This window comes from Oncorhynchus mykiss, chromosome 7 (assembly GCF_013265735.2).
Source record: "Oncorhynchus mykiss isolate Arlee chromosome 7, USDA_OmykA_1.1, whole genome shotgun sequence".
Classification (NCBI taxonomy): Eukaryota; Metazoa; Chordata; class Actinopteri; order Salmoniformes; family Salmonidae; genus Oncorhynchus; species Oncorhynchus mykiss.
In genome coordinates, this window is record NC_048571.1 from 86,034,528 (window position 1) to 86,048,121 (window position 13,594).

Consider the following 13,594-nt stretch of genomic DNA (forward strand, 5'->3'; position numbering starts at 1 on the left):
GTCTCCATTATGGCTCTAATCTGATCGTGGTAGTGGGCTGGTAGATGTCTTGTCTCCTTGATGGCTCTTATCTGATAGTGGTAGTGAGGTGGTAGATGTCTAGTATCCATTATGGCTCTAATTTGATAGTGGTAGTGGGTTGGTAGATGTCTAGTCTCCTTTAGGGCTCTAATCTGATAGTGGTAGTGCGGTGGTAGATGTCTAGTCTCCTTTATGGCTCTAATCTGATAGTGGTAGTGGGGTGGTAGATGTCTAGTCTCCTTTATGGCTCTAATCTGATAGTGGTAGATGTCTAGTCTCCATTATGGCTCTAATCTGATAGTGGTAGTGTGGTGGTAGATGTCTAGTCTCCTTTAGGGCTCTAATCTGATAGTGGTAGTGGGGTGGTAGATGTCTAGTCTCCTTTATGGCTCTAATCTGATCGTGGGGTGGTAGATGTCTAGTCTCCTTTATGGCTCTAATCTGATCTTGGGGTGGGGTGGTAGATGTCTAGTCTCCTTTATGGCTCTAATCTGATAGTAGTAGTTGGGTGGAAGATGTCTAGTCTCCTTTATGGCTCTAATCTGATAGTGGTAGTGGGGTGGTAGATGTCTAGTCTTCTTTATGGCTCTAATCTGATAGTGGTAGATGTCTAGTCTCCATTATGGCTCTAATCTGATAGTGGTGTGGTAGATGTCTAGTCTCCTTTATGGCTGTAATCTGATAGTGGTAGATGTCTAGTCTCCATTATGGCTCTAATCTGATCGTGGTAGTTGAGTGGTAGATGTCTAGTCTCCATTATGGCTCTAATCTGATAGTAGTAGTTGGGTGGAAGATGTCTAGTCTCCATTATGGCTCTAATCTGATCGTTGTAGTGGGCTGGTAGATGTCTAGTCTCCTTTAGGGCTCTAATCTGATCGTGGGGTGGTAGATGTCTTGTCTCCTTTATGGCTCTAATCTGATAGTGGTAGTGGGCTGGTAGATGTCTAGTCTCCTTGATGGCTCTAATCTGATAGTGGTAGTGGGGTGGTAGATGTCTAGTCTCCATTATGGCTCTAATCTGATAGTGGTAAATGGGTGGTAGATGTCTAGTCTCCTTTAGGGCTCTAATCTGATAGTGGTAGTGGGGTGGTACATGTCCAGTCTCCTTTATGGCTGTGATCTGATAGTGGTAGATGTCTAGTCTCCATTATGGCTCTAATCTGATCGTGGTAGTGGGCTGGTAGATGTCTTGTCTCCTTGATGGCTCTTATCTGATAGTGGTAGTGAGGTGGTAGATGTCTAGTATCCATTATGGCTCTAATTTGATAGTGGTAGTGGGTTGGTAGATGTCTAGTCTCCTTTAGGGCTCTAATCTGATAGTGGTAGTGCGGTGGTAGATGTCTAGTCTCCTTTATGGCTCTAATCTGATAGTGGTAGTGGGGTGGTAGATGTCTAGTCTCCTTTATGGCTCTAATCTGATAGTGGTAGATGTCTAGTCTCCATTATGGCTCTAATCTGATAGTGGTAGTGTGGTGGTAGATGTCTAGTCTCCTTTAGGGCTCTAATCTGATAGTGGTAGTGGGGTGGTAGATGTCTAGTCTCCTTTATGGCTCTAATCTGATCGTGGGGTGGTAGATGTCTAGTCTCCTTTATGGCTCGAATCTGATAGTGGTAGTGGGGTGGTAGTTGTCTAGTCTCCTTTATGGCTCTAATCTGATAGTGGTAGATGTCTAGTCTCCATTATGGCTCTAATCTGATAGTGGTAGTGTGGTGGTAGATGTCTAGTCTCCTTTAGGGCTCTAATCTGATAGTGGTAGTGGGGTGGTAGATGTCTAGTCTCCTTTACGGCTCTAATCTGATAGTAGTAGTTGGGTGGAAGATGTCAAGTCTCAATTATGGCTCTAATCTGATAGTGGTAGTTGGGTGGTAGATGTTTAGTCTCCTTTATGGCTCTAATCTGATAGTAGTAGTTGGGTGGAAGATGTCTAGTCTCCATTATGGCTCTAATCTGATAGTGGTAGTGGGGTGGTAGATGTCTAGTCTCCTTTATGGCTCTAATCTGATCTTGGGGTGGGGTGGTAGATGTCTAGTCTCCTTTATGGCTCTAATCTGATAGTAGTAGTTGGGTGGAAGATGTCTAGTCTCCTTTATGGCTCTATTCTGATAGTGGTAGTGGGGTGGTAGATGTCTAGTCTCCTTTATGGCTCTAATCTGATAGTGGTAGATGTCTAGTCTCCATTATGGCTCTAATCTGATAGTGGTGTGGTAGATGTCTAGTCTCCTTTATGGCTGTAATCTGATAGTGGTAGATGTCTAGTCTCCATTATGGCTCTAATCTGATCGTGGTAGTTGAGTGGTAGATGTCTAGTCTCCATTATGGCTCTAATCTGATAGTAGTAGTTGGGTGGAAGATGTCTAGTCTCCATTATGGCTCTAATCTGATCGTTGTAGTGGGCTGGTAGATGTCTAGTCTCCTTTAGGGCTCTAATCTGATCGTGGGGTGGTAGATGTCTAGTCTCCTTTATGGCTCTAATCTGATCGTGGGGTGGTAGATGTCTAGTCTCCTTTATGGCTCTAATCTGATCATGGGGTGGGGTGGTAGATGTCTAGTCTCCTTTATGGCTCTAATCTGATAGTGGTAGTGGGGTGGTAGATGTCTAGTCTCCTTTATGGCTCTAATCTGATAGTGGTAGTGGGCTGGTAGATGTCTAGTCTCCTTGATGGCTCTAATCTGATAGTGGTAGTGGGGTGGTAGATGTCTAGTCTCCATTATGGCTCTAATCTGATAGTGGTAGATGAGTGGTAGATGTCTAGTCTCCTTTAGGGCTCTAATCTGATAGTGGTAGTGGGGTGGTAGATGTCTAGTCTTGTTTATGGCTGGAATCTGATAGTGGTAGATGTCTAGTCTCCATTATGGCTCTAATCTGATCGTGGTAGATTTCTAGTCTCCATTATGGCTCTAATCTGATAGTGGTAGATGTCTAGTCTCCTTTAGGGCTCTAATCTGATAGTGGTAGATGTCTAGTCTCCTTTAGGGTTCTAATCTGATAGTGGTAGATGTCTAGTCTCCTTTAGGGCTCTAATCTGATAGTGGTAGTGGGGTGGTACATGTCCAGTCTCCTTTATGGCTGTGATCTGATAGTGGTAGATGTCTAGTCTCCATTATGGCTCTAATCTGATCGTGGTAGTGGGCTGGTAGATGTCTTGTCTCCTTGATGGCTCTTATCTGATAGTGGTAGTGGGTTGGTAGATGTCTAGTCTCCTTTAGGGCTCTAATCTGATAGTGGTAGTGCGGTGGTAGATGTCTAGTCTCCTTTATGGCTCTAATCTGATCGTGGGGTGGTAGATGTCTAGTCTCCTTTATGGCTCGAATCTGATAGTGGTAGTGGGGTGGTAGTTGTCTAGTCTCCTTTATGGCTCTAATCTGATAGTGGTAGATGTCTAGTCTCCATTATGGCTCTAATCTGATAGTGGTAGTGTGGTGGTAGATGTCTAGTCTCCTTTAGGGCTCTAATCTGATAGTTGTAGTGCGGTGGTAGATGTCTAGTCACCTTTATGGCTCTAATCTGATAGTAGTAGTTGGGTGGAAGATGTCAAGTCTCAATTATGGCTCTAATCTGATAGTGGTAGTTGGGTGGTAGATGTCTAGTGTCCATTATGGCTCTAATCTGATAGTGGTAGATGGGTGGTAGATGTCTAGTCTCCTTTAGGGCTCTAATCTGATAGTGTTAGTGCGGTGGTAGATGTCTAGTCTCCTTTATGGCTCTAATCTGATAGTGGTAGATGTCTAGTCTCCATTATGGATCTAATCTGATAGTGGTAGTGGGGTGGTAGATGTCTAGTCTTGTTTATGGCTGGAATCTGATAGTGGTAGATGTCTAGTCTCCATTATGGCTCTAATCTGATCGTGGTAGATGTCTAGTCTCCATTATGGCTCTAATCTGATATTGGGGTGGTAGATGTCTTGTCTCCTTTATGGCTCTAATCTGATAGTGGTAGATGTCTAGTCTCCTTTAGGGCTCTAATCTGATAGTGGTAGTGGGGTGGTACATGTCCAGTCTCCTTTATGGCTGTGATCTGATAGTGGTAGATGTCTAGTCTCCATTATGGCTCTAATCTGATCGTGGTAGTGGGCTGGTAGATGTCTTGTCTCCTTGATGGCTCTTATCTGATAGTGGTAGTGAGGTGGTAGATGTCTAGTATCCATTATGGCTCTAATTTGATAGTGGTAGTGGGTTGGTAGATGTCTAGTCTTCTTTATGGCTCTAATCTGAAAGTGGTAGTGGGGTGGTAGATGTCTAGTCTCCTTTAGGGCTCTAATCTGATAGTGGTAGTGCGGTGGTAGATGTCTAGTCTCCTTTATGGCTCTAATCTGATAGTGGTAGTGGGGTGGTAGATGTCTAGTCTCCTTTATTGCTCTAATCTGATAGTGGTAGATGTCTAGTCTCCATTATGGCTCTAATCTGATAGTGGTAGTGTGGTGGTAGATGTCTAGTCTCCTTTAGGGCTCTAATCTGATAGTGGTAGTGGGGTGGTAGATGTCTAGTCTCCTTTATGGCTCTAATCTGATCGTGGGGTGGTAGATGTCTAGTCTCCTTTATGGCTCGAATCGGATAGTGGTAGTGGGGTGGTAGTTGTCTAGTCTCCATTATGGCTCTAATCTGATAGTGGTAGATATCTAGTCTCCATTATGGCTCTAATCTGATAGTGGTAGTGTGGTGGTAGATGTCTAGTCTCCTTTAGGGCTCTAATCTGATAGTTGTAGTGCGGTGGTAGATGTCTAGTCACCTTTATGGCTCTAATCTGATAGTAGTAGTTGGGTGGAAGATGTCAAGTCTCAATTATGGCTCTAATCTGATAGTGGTAGTTGGGTGGTAGATGTCTAGTCTCCTTGATGGCTCTAATCTGATAGTGGTAGTGGGGTGGTAGATGTCTAGTCTCCATTATGGCTCTAATCTATTAGTGGTAGATGTCTAGTCTCCATTATGGCTCTAATCTGATATTGGGGTGGTAGATGTCTAGTCTCATTTAGGGCTCTAATCTGATAGTGGTAGTGGGGTGGTAGATGTCCAGTCTCCTTTTTGGCTCTAATGTGATCGTGGTAGTGGGCTGGTAGATGTCTAGTCTCCTTTACGGCTCTAATCTGATAGTGGTAGTGGGGTGGTAGATGTCTAGTTCCATTATGGCTCTAATCTGATAGTGGTAGTGGGGTGGTAGATGTCTAGTCTCCTTTAGGGCTCTAATCTGATAGTTGTAGAGCGGTGTTAGATGTCTAGTCTCCTTTATGGCTCTAATCTGATCTTGGGGTGGGGTGGTATATGTCTAGTCTCCTTTATGGCTCTAATCTGATAGTGGTAGTGGGGTGGTAGATGTCTAGTCTCCTTTATGGCTCTAATCTGATAGTGGTAGATGTCTAGTCTCCATTATGGCTCTAATCTGATAGTGGTTGGTGTGGTAGATGTCTAGTCTCCTTTATGGCTGTAATCTGATAGTGGTGTGGTAGATGTCTAGTCTCCATTATGGCTCTAATCTGATCGTGGTAGTTGGGTGGTAGATGTCTAGTCTCCATTATGGCTCTAATCTGATAGTGGTAGTGTGGTGGTAGATGTCTAGTCTCCTTTATGGCTCTAATCTGATCGTGGGGTGGTAGATGTTTAGTCTCCTTTATGGCTCTAATCTGATTGTGGGGTGGTAGATGTCTAGTCTCCTTTATGGCTCTAATCTGATCATGGGGTGGGGTGTTAGATGTCTAGTCTCCTTGATGGCTCTAATCTGATAGTGGTAGTGGGGTGGTAGATGTCTAGTCTCCATTATGGCTCTAATCTGATAGTGGTAGATGTCTAGTCTCCATTATGGCTCTAATCTGATCGTGGTAGATGTCTAGTCTCCATTATGGCTCTAATCTGATATTGGGGTGGTAGATGTCTAGTCTCCATTATGGCTCTAATCTGATAGTGGTAGTGTGGTGGTAGATGTCTAGTCTCCTTTATGGCTCTAATCTGATCGTGGGGTGGTAGATGTCTAGTCTCCTTTATGGCTCTAATCTGATTGTGGGGTGGTAGATGTCTAGTCTCCTTTATGGCTCTAATCTGATCATGGGGTGGGGTGTTAGATGTCTAGTCTCCTTGATGGCTCTAATCTGATAGTGGTAGTGGGGTGGTAGATGTCTAGTCTCCATTATGGCTCTAATCTGATCGTGGTAGATGTCTAGTCTCCATTATGGCTCTAATCTGATATTGGGATGGTAGATGTCTAGTCTCCTTTATGGGTCTATTCTGATCGTGGGGTGGGGTGGTAGATGTCTAGTCTCCTTTAGGGCTCTAATCTGATAGTGGTAGTGTGGTGGTAGATGTCTAGTCTCCTTGATGGCTCTAATCTGATAGTGGTAGTGGGGTGGTAGATGTCTAGTCTCCTTGATGGCTCTAATCTGATAGTGGTAGTGGGGTGGTAGATGTCTAGTCTCCATTATGGCTCTAATCTATTAGTGGTAGATGTCTAGTCTCCATTATGGCTCTAATCTGATATTGGGGTGGTAGATGTCTAGTCTCATTTAGGGCTCTAATCTGATAGTGGTAGTGGGGTGGTAGATGTCTAGTCTCCTTTATGGCTCTAATCTGATCGTGGTAGTGGGCTGGTAGATGTCTAGTCTCCTTTACGGCTCTAATCTGATCGTGGGATGGTAGATGTCTAGTCTCCTTTATGGCTCTAATCTGATAGTGGTAGTGGGGTGGTAGATGTCTAGTCTCCATTATGGCTCTAATCTGATAGTGCTAGTGGGGTGGTAGATGTCTAGTCACCTTTATGGCTCTAATCTGATAGTAGTAGTTGGGTGGAAGATGTCAAGTCTCAATTATGGCTCTAATCTGATAGTGGTAGTTGGGTGGTAGATGTCTAGTCTCCTTGATGGCTCTAATCTGATAGTGGTAGTGGGGTGGTAGATGTCCAGTCTCCTTTATGGCTGTGATCTGATAGTGGTAGATGTCTAGTCTCCATTATGGCTCTAATGTGATCGTGGTAGTGGGCTGGTAGATGTCTTGTCTCCTTGATGGCTCTTATCTGATAGTGGTAGTGAGGTGGTAGATGTCTAGTATCCATTACGGCTCTAATCTGATAGTAGTAGTTGGGTGGAAGATGTCAAGTCTCAATTATGGCTCTAATCTGATAGTGGTAGTTGGGTGGTAGATGTTTAGTCTCCTTTATGGCTCTAATCTGATAGTAGTAGTTGGGTGGAAGATGTCTAGTCTCCATTATGGCTCTAATCTGATAGTGGTAGTGGGGTGGTAGATGTCTAGTCTCCTTTATGGCTCTAATCTGATCTTGGGGTGGGGTGGTAGATGTCTAGTCTCCTTTATGGCTCTAATCTGATAGTAGTAGTTGGGTGGAAGATGTCTAGTCTCCTTTATGGCTCTATTCTGATAGTGGTAGTGGGGTGGTAGATGTCTAGTCTCCTTTATGGCTCTAATCTGATAGTGGTAGATGTCTAGTCTCCATTATGGCTCTAATCTGATAGTGGTGTGGTAGATGTCTAGTCTCCTTTATGGCTGTAATCTGATAGTGGTAGATGTCTAGTCTCCATTATGGCTCTAATCTGATCGTGGTAGTTGAGTGGTAGATGTCTAGTCTCCATTATGGCTCTAATCTGATAGTAGTAGTTGGGTGGAAGATGTCTAGTCTCCATTATGGCTCTAATCTGATCGTTGTAGTGGGCTGGTAGATGTCTAGTCTCCTTTAGGGCTCTAATCTGATCGTGGGGTGGTAGATGTCTAGTCTCCTTTATGGCTCTAATCTGATCGTGGGGTGGTAGATGTCTAGTCTCCTTTATGGCTCTAATCTGATCATGGGGTGGGGTGGTAGATGTCTAGTCTCCTTTATGGCTCTAATCTGATAGTGGTAGTGGGGTGGTAGATGTCTAGTCTCCTTTATGGCTCTAATCTGATAGTGGTAGTGGGCTGGTAGATGTCTAGTCTCCTTGATGGCTCTAATCTGATAGTGGTAGTGGGGTGGTAGATGTCTAGTCTCCATTATGGCTCTAATCTGATAGTGGTAGATGAGTGGTAGATGTCTAGTCTCCTTTAGGGCTCTAATCTGATAGTGGTAGTGGGGTGGTAGATGTCTAGTCTTGTTTATGGCTGGAATCTGATAGTGGTAGATGTCTAGTCTCCATTATGGCTCTAATCTGATCGTGGTAGATTTCTAGTCTCCATTATGGCTCTAATCTGATAGTGGTAGATGTCTAGTCTCCTTTAGGGCTCTAATCTGATAGTGGTAGATGTCTAGTCTCCTTTAGGGTTCTAATCTGATAGTGGTAGATGTCTAGTCTCCTTTAGGGCTCTAATCTGATAGTGGTAGTGGGGTGGTACATGTCCAGTCTCCTTTATGGCTGTGATCTGATAGTGGTAGATGTCTAGTCTCCATTATGGCTCTAATCTGATCGTGGTAGTGGGCTGGTAGATGTCTTGTCTCCTTGATGGCTCTTATCTGATAGTGGTAGTGGGTTGGTAGATGTCTAGTCTCCTTTAGGGCTCTAATCTGATAGTGGTAGTGCGGTGGTAGATGTCTAGTCTCCTTTATGGCTCTAATCTGATAGTGGTAGTGGGGTGGTAGATGTCTAGTCTCCTTTATGGCTCTAATCTGATAGTGGTAGATGTCTAGTCTCCATTATGGCTCTAATCTGATAGTGGTAGTGTAGTGGTAGATGTCTAGTCTCCTTTAGGGCTCTAATCTGATAGTGGTAGTGGGGTGGTAGATGTCTAGTCTCCTTTATGGCTCTAATCTGATCGTGGGGTGGTAGATGTCTAGTCTCCTTTATGGCTCGAATCTGATAGTGGTAGTGGGGTGGTAGTTGTCTAGTCTCCTTTATGGCTCTAATCTGATAGTGGTAGATGTATAGTCTCCATTATGGCTCTAATCTGATAGTGGTAGTGTGGTGGTAGATGTCTAGTCTCCTTTAGGGCTCTAATCTGATAGTTGTAGTGCGGTGGTAGATGTCTAGTCACCTTTATGGCTCTAATCTGATAGTAGTAGTTGGGTGGAAGATGTCAAGTCTCAATTATGGCTCTAATCTGATAGTGGTAGTTGGGTGGTAGATGTCTAGTGTCCATTATGGCTCTAATCTGATAGTGGTAGATGGGTGGTAGATGTCTAGTCTCCTTTAGGGCTCTAATCTGATAGTGTTAGTGCGGTGGTAGATGTCTAGTCTCCTTTATGGCTCTAATCTGATAGTGGTAGATGTCTAGTCTCCATTATGGATCTAATCTGATAGTGGTAGTGGGGTGGTAGATGTCTAGTCTTGTTTATGGCTGGAATCTGATAGTGGTAGATGTCTAGTCTCCATTATGGCTCTAATCTGATCGTGGTAGATGTCTAGTCTCCATTATGGCTCTAATCTGATATTGGGGTGGTAGATGTCTTGTCTCCTTTATGGCTCTAATCTGATAGTGGTAGATGTCTAGTCTCCTTTAGGGCTCTAATCTGATAGTGGTAGTGGGGTGGTACATGTCCAGTCTCCTTTATGGCTGTGATCTGATAGTGGTAGATGTCTAGTCTCCATTATGGCTCTAATCTGATCGTGGTAGTGGGCTGGTAGATGTCTTGTCTCCTTGATGGCTCTTATCTGATAGTGGTAGTGAGGTGGTAGATGTCTAGTATCCATTATGGCTCTAATTTGATAGTGGTAGTGGGTTGGTAGATGTCTAGTCTTCTTTATGGCTCTAATCTGAAAGTGGTAGTGGGGTGGTAGATGTCTAGTCTCCTTTAGGGCTCTAATCTGATAGTGGTAGTGCGGTGGTAGATGTCTAGTCTCCTTTATGGCTCTAATCTGATAGTGGTAGTGGGGTGGTAGATGTCTAGTCTCCTTTATTGCTCTAATCTGATAGTGGTAGATGTCTAGTCTCCATTATGGCTCTAATCTGATAGTGGTAGTGTGGTGGTAGATGTCTAGTCTCCTTTAGGGCTCTAATCTGATAGTGGTAGTGGGGTGGTAGATGTCTAGTCTCCTTTATGGCTCTAATCTGATCGTGGGGTGGTAGATGTCTAGTCTCCTTTATGGCTCGAATCGGATAGTGGTAGTGGGGTGGTAGTTGTCTAGTCTCCATTATGGCTCTAATCTGATAGTGGTAGATGTCTAGTCTCCATTATGGCTCTAATCTGATAGTGGTAGTGTGGTGGTAGATGTCTAGTCTCCTTTAGGGCTCTAATCTGATAGTTGTAGTGCGGTGGTAGATGTCTAGTCACCTTTATGGCTCTAATCTGATAGTAGTAGTTGGGTGGAAGATGTCAAGTCTCAATTATGGCTCTAATCTGATAGTGGTAGTTGGGTGGTAGATGTCTAGTCTCCTTGATGGCTCTAATCTGATAGTGGTAGTGGGGTGGTAGATGTCTAGTCTCCATTATGGCTCTAATCTATTAGTGGTAGATGTCTAGTCTCCATTATGGCTCTAATCTGATATTGGGGTGGTAGATGTCTAGTCTCATTTAGGGCTCTAATCTGATAGTGGTAGTGGGGTGGTAGATGTCCAGTCTCCTTTTTGGCTCTAATGTGATCGTGGTAGTGGGCTGGTAGATGTCTAGTCTCCTTTACGGCTCTAATCTGATAGTGGTAGTGGGGTGGTAGATGTCTAGTTCCATTATGGCTCTAATCTGATAGTGGTAGTGGGGTGGTAGATGTCTAGTCTCCTTTAGGGCTCTAATCTGATAGTTGTAGAGCGGTGTTAGATGTCTAGTCTCCTTTATGGCTCTAATCTGATCTTGGGGTGGGGTGGTATATGTCTAGTCTCCTTTATGGCTCTAATCTGATAGTGGTAGTGGGGTGGTAGATGTCTAGTCTCCATTATGGCTCTAATCTGATAGTGGTAGATGTCTAGTCTCCATTATGGCTCTAATCTGATAGTGGTTGGTGTGGTAGATGTCTAGTCTCCTTTATGGCTGTAATCTGATAGTGGTGTGGTAGATGTCTAGTCTCCATTATGGCTCTAATCTGATCGTGGTAGTTGGGTGGTAGATGTCTAGTCTCCATTATGGCTCTAATCTGATAGTGGTAGTGTGGTGGTAGATGTCTAGTCTCCTTTATGGCTCTAATCTGATCGTGGGGTGGTAGATGTTTAGTCTCCTTTATGGCTCTAATCTGATTGTGGGGTGGTAGATGTCTAGTCTCCTTTATGGCTCTAATCTGATCATGGGGTGGGGTGTTAGATGTCTAGTCTCCTTGATGGCTCTAATCTGATAGTGGTAGTGGGGTGGTAGATGTCTAGTCTCCATTATGGCTCTAATCTGATAGTGGTAGATGTCTAGTCTCCATTATGGCTCTAATCTGATCGTGGTAGATGTCTAGTCTCCATTATGGCTCTAATCTGATATTGGGGTGGTAGATGTCTAGTCTCCATTATGGCTCTAATCTGATAGTGGTAGTGTGGTGGTAGATGTCTAGTCTCCTTTATGGCTCTAATCTGATCGTGGGGTGGTAGATGTCTAGTCTCCTTTATGGCTCTAATCTGATTGTGGGGTGGTAGATGTCTAGTCTCCTTTATGGCTCTAATCTGATCATGGGGTGGGGTGTTAGATGTCTAGTCTCCTTGATGGCTCTAATCTGATAGTGGTAGTGGGGTGGTAGATGTCTAGTCTCCATTATGGCTCTAATCTGATCGTGGTAGATGTCTAGTCTCCATTATGGCTCTAATCTGATATTGGGATGGTAGATGTCTAGTCTCCTTTATGGGTCTATTCTGATCGTGGGGTGGGGTGGTAGATGTCTAGTCTCCTTTAGGGCTCTAATCTGATAGTGGTAGTGTGGTGGTAGATGTCTAGTCTCCTTGATGGCTCTAATCTGATAGTGGTAGTGGGGTGGTAGATGTCTAGTCTCCTTGATGGCTCTAATCTGATAGTGGTAGTGGGGTGGTAGATGTCTAGTCTCCATTATGGCTCTAATCTATTAGTGGTAGATGTCTAGTCTCCATTATGGCTCTAATCTGATATTGGGGTGGTAGATGTCTAGTCTCATTTAGGGCTCTAATCTGATAGTGGTAGTGGGGTGGTAGATGTCTAGTCTCCTTTATGGCTCTAATCTGATCGTGGTAGTGGGCTGGTAGATGTCTAGTCTCCTTTACGGCTCTAATCTGATCGTGGGATGGTAGATGTCTAGTCTCCTTTATGGCTCTAATCTGATAGTGGTAGTGGGGTGGTAGATGTCTAGTCTCCATTATGGCTCTAATCTGATAGTGCTAGTGGGGTGGTAGATGTCTAGTCACCTTTATGGCTCTAATCTGATAGTAGTAGTTGGGTGGAAGATGTCAAGTCTCAATTATGGCTCTAATCTGATAGTGGTAGTTGGGTGGTAGATGTCTAGTCTCCTTGATGGCTCTAATCTGATAGTGGTAGTGGGGTGGTAGATGTCCAGTCTCCTTTATGGCTGTGATCTGATAGTGGTAGATGTCTAGTCTCCATTATGGCTCTAATGTGATCGTGGTAGTGGGCTGGTAGATGTCTTGTCTCCTTGATGGCTCTTATCTGATAGTGGTAGTGAGGTGGTAGATGTCTAGTATCCATTATGGCTCTAATTTGATAGTGGTAGTGGGTTGGTAGATGTCTAGTCTTCTTTATGGCTCTAATCTGAAAGTGGTAGTGGGGTGGTAGATGTCTAGTCTCCTTTAGGGCTCTAATCTGATAGTGGTAGTGCGGTGGTAGATGTCTAGTCTCCATTATGGCTCTAATCTGATCGTTGTAGTGGGCTGGTAGATGTCTAGTCTCCTTTAGGGCTCTAATCTGATCGTGGGGTGGTAGATGTCTAGTCTCCTTTATGGCTCTAATCTGATTGTGGGGTGGTAGATGTCTAGTCTCCTTTATGGCTCTAATCTGATCATGGGGTGGGGTGGTAGATGTCTAGTCTCCTTTATGGCTCTAATCTGATAGTGGTAGTGGGGTGGTAGATGTCTAGTCTCCATTATGGCTCTAATCTGATAGTGGTAGATGGGTGGTAGATGTCTAGTCTCCTTTAGGGCTCTAATCTGATAGTGGTAGTGGGGTGGTAGATGTCTAGTCTTGTTTATGGCTGGAATCTGATAGTGGTAGATGTCTAGTCTCCATTATGGCTCTAATCTGATCGTGGTAGATTTCTAGTCTCCATTATGGCTCTAATCTGATAGTGGTAGATGTCTAGTCTCCTTTAGGGCTCTAATCTGATAGTGGTAGATGTCTAGTCTCCTTTAGGGTTCTAATCTGATAGTGGTAGATGTCTAGTCTCCTTTAGGGCTCTAATCTGATAGTGGTAGTGGGGTGGTACATGTCCAGTCTCCTTTATGGCTGTGATCTGATAGTGGTAGATGTCTAGTCTCCATTATGGCTCTAATCTGATCGTGGTAGTGGGCTGGTAGATGTCTTGTCTCCTTGATGGCTCTTATCTGATAGTGGTAGTGAGGTGGTAGATGTCTAGTATCCATTATGGCTCTAATTTGATAGTGGTAGTGGGTTGGTAGATGTCTAGTCTCCTTTAGGGCTCTAATCTGATAGTGGTAGTGCGGTGGTAGATGTCTAGTCTCCTTTATGGCTCTAATCTGATAGTGGTAGTGGGGTGGTAGATGTCTAGTCTCCTTTATGGCTCTAATCTGATAGTGGTAGATGTCTAGTCTCTATTATGGCTCTA